Source organism: Papilio polytes, unplaced genomic scaffold, assembly GCF_000836215.1.
Source record: "Papilio polytes unplaced genomic scaffold, Ppol_1.0 DF822178.1, whole genome shotgun sequence".
In the NCBI taxonomy this organism is placed as follows: domain Eukaryota; kingdom Metazoa; phylum Arthropoda; class Insecta; order Lepidoptera; family Papilionidae; genus Papilio; species Papilio polytes.
The window spans coordinates 6,029,686-6,033,315 of NW_013527026.1; the positions used below are offsets into that span (position 1 = coordinate 6,029,686).

Genomic DNA, 3,630 nt, shown 5'->3' on the forward strand with positions numbered 1-3,630 from the left:
CAGCGGGATTCGAACCCAGGACCTGTAGATTACAAGTCAAGTGTTTAAACCACTGAGCCACCGACGCTCGACTAATCGATTGATCCAGTGGAATTATTTAAAACTATTGCTCTCGATTTCACACGCATAAAAAAAATAAAAAACATATCCTATGTTACACAGATAACGTAGCATATTAATAGTAAAAGAGTTTTTGAAATCAGACCAGTAGTTTTCGAATTATTTTGATACATCCAAAAATACAATTTCCTCTTTATACTGTTAGTATAGATCTAAAGATCGAATCTATACAATCAATGCAGGGTGCATTGATTCAGTCCTGTTAGTTGAACACCCCTGTATTTGTAGTGAAAATGTTTGTAAACATTCTTGTTCTTATGTAAAGTAGCAGTTATCTTTAAAATAATTTTGCTACGTCACCCTTGTCATCTTCATTCATTATGATAACGCCATATTTTATACTTCGAAATATATCACTTTACTGTACATATACTGTTAAAAATAAACGCTAGATTTTGTGCAAACAATCCTTACATGCAAAGTCTGAAATTATTTTTTTTTAATAGAAATTTATTGTAAAACTTTAATTAAAAATAATAACAAAAAGTTACTAATACTAATAAAATAATAAGTTAAAGTCTACAACTAAACAAGGCTACGAGAAATAATTTTCCTTGATAAGCCGTTTAGAAATAGAAATTAAATAAAATCCAACCAGTTATTTTAAAAATAACTGTTGTTTAAGAAAACAATTGTTATCACTTTGTTACACTATTAACCTATTAAAAATCTTGTAAATGATGCCTATATTTCAAGACAAAAAAAAAATTCAACCTACCACAAGAAAAAACACTTTTCACTGGCACTCACAAACACCTTGCGTTGGTCTTATGGAATTAAAAAAAAATAATTCTAAGATGGCGGGTTGCGACGCGCGCGCTAACCACACTGCCCCCGTGTTATCTATAACTTTACACTGCCAACAAAGTTCCGTCTCTACGGTGGTGACCATACATTTACTGTCTGAAAAACAAGGATAATTTTCTCAAACAACTAAAGTAAATTCGAGACGTTTGTGTTTTGTCAAAGGAAAGTGACGAGGTAAATATAAACAGAATTACAAATTAACATTTTATTGTTTTTTCCCTTGAAAATATTAAACCGAGATAAAAATTGTAAGGTAGAAGTGTCTTTCGGAATCTCACATTAATGTTTCCTATATTAAATTAGCGTTGCATTATCCTATAGTAATTAAAGTATGTAGTTCTCTATATTTGTTTACCCCTTAACAGAGGACTCAAGTAAATTTCATTATTTATGTCACGTTGCGAGTAAGGCACTAAATATTCTTTATGGCATCTAACGCCGATAATTAAACACTGGGCAAACATAGCGACAGAAACCTATCTAGATATGGTATTATCTTTTGGTTCTGAGTTCGAATCCCGTTTGACTATCGTGAATCACAAGCTTCAATCTTAATTAAAATGTTTACAAAAATTTGTAAATCTTACTATCTTACTTCTTATCTTACTAATATTATAAATGCGAAAGTTTAGATGGATGGATGGATGTTTGTTAGCGTTTGTAGCCTAAACGTCTGAACGGATCTCTATGAAATTTGGCATAGGTTAGAGGTTTAGTTTTTTAATGTTCACTCGATCATTCTGCAACGGTTCAACATATCTTATTGAAATTTGGCACAGATATCCAACAAAGCCTGGTGTACACTTGAGATAAGCTTCATCCCAGAGAAATGTCCGGTTCCCGAGGGATACGTAGGTTTTTGTAATTTATATCGTTCGTATGTTTTCTAATACCACGCGGACGAAGTCGCGGGCAACAGCTCGTTATATATAAATGCGAAAGTTTGTATGGATGTTCCAAGAAGCTAGTTGAACGGATCATCTGAAAAACTCATAGCGCTACTTTTGTTTGCTTTTTTCAAGAACGAAAAATAGTTGAATTATTAAATTTTATTATGTAAAAAACAACAATCGCGATGCAACCTGCACAAATCGAAGAAATGTGTAAAGTCATCCAACCCGTAGTGTACCAGCGTGGTTGACTGTGGCCTAGTCATCCCTAACATAGGATAGGCTCCGAGACCCTCGGTGGAGACGTATAGTTAGCTGGTTATGATGATGATGATGTAAAAAATCTAATCAGAACTTAGTATCTGAACCCAAGGTCCAACGGTTTACTATAAGATTAATATACTTACGTTTTAATTCCAAGCCATTTTATTATCCGACCTACATTTCTTCCCACAGGAGCATCATTAGCGTAACTTTACCGTGTCCTTCCTACAATTGTGGCGTCTGCTCGCTGTCTGCACAGGAAATATTCATATTACGCACGACACGCTTACAATTTGTGAATTTATATATTCTGGGGACACTAAGTAAATTAAGTCTAGTTTGATAGAATAAGCTTAGTTGTGGAATGTTACCGTCGGCATATGTTTGTATTTGTGGAATAAATCGCTCGTTAAAGGATTAATAGGCGGTTTCTCAAGTTCTTTAAACCATTCGATTGTGCTTATGGTTTGTTAAATTCATAAAATGAAGATTCGAACTACGTAACGTGAGTTTTACTCTAGAGAAACTTATGTTAATCACTAATGAATCACTCAGTAAATATAAAATAATGAAAACTTCAGAAACCCAATATAAGACCTATAAAAACATCATTATTTTTGATGTTATTTCTTAAACTTTCATATAGGTTTGTTATATTTAAAAATGCAGACGTAGTTAGCGAATGATTTAGAAATAATTTTAAAGTAAACGCACATTAGTGTTCCGTGATCGTCGAGTTAGCGCGGCCTCATGAGTTGCTCCAGCTCACGTGCATTTAATAAACGACCTTAACCTCTATGCAATTAGATACTTATTAGCATACTAATAGGTTTTTAAATTTTCTTTTAGTTCTTATACGGAGATCGGACTAAGAGCACACACCTTCAACTAAACAATCGCACAACTGTGTGCGATTGTCGATTGTTTCGCAGCCAATTTAACTATTTAGTAGCACAACTAATAGAGTATTGTGAGCACCTTCATATAAGCTTATTGGAATCAAAGCGCAACTAAATAGTTGTGCGATAGTTTAGTTTCTTATGCACTCTTTAAGCTTTTGATTTGTGACGTGAAGAAGACTACGTTTTAGATTTAAAAAAATTAAATTCTTGTATGGGTTGAATAAAAAAACTGTTTTGTTATACAATTTATTTGTTTAAGCGAAATCTATACATAGCTTTTATAAGACATTTGTGACATAAATACAGTAACTATATAGTTATTTTAATACTATATTAAACATTAAAACAGGAATGTAAGTAAACATTGCGTCACAGTATACAAAAACTTTATATATGTTATTTAAAACTATAAAAGCTTTTGAAGCTAAGATATAATTAATAATTCATTTAAAAATACAATAGAAATTAATATTATACATTTAATTTAATTGTAAATAACTAAAAAGGCATGAAAAACACTAACATCTGTAGTAATCTATACTGTGACATTTATTACGAGTTACAAATACAATAAAAGTTCCACTTATTTTATTGCTCTGTGGTCATAGGAATTTGTTACTTAATCTATATTTAATATTAACAGATTA

The 3,630-nt window shown here is 31.9% G+C and overlaps 2 protein-coding genes across 2 annotated transcripts in view; both read right to left on the bottom strand.

The window, feature by feature from the left end:
- The window catches only part of LOC106106464 (uncharacterized family 31 glucosidase KIAA1161), a 21,846-nt gene extending 20,905 nt beyond the window's left edge, over positions 1–941 (bottom strand). Inside the window, exon 1 of the mRNA XM_013287042.1 lies at positions 839–941. The gene's annotated coding sequence lies outside the window, so the exon portion shown is untranslated. The remainder of the gene's footprint in view (positions 1–838) is intronic.
- LOC106106465 (sorting nexin-27) overlaps positions 1–3,630 on the bottom strand; it is a 23,734-nt gene that overhangs the window by 5,191 nt on the left and 14,913 nt on the right. The gene's annotated exons all lie outside the window — the stretch shown is intronic.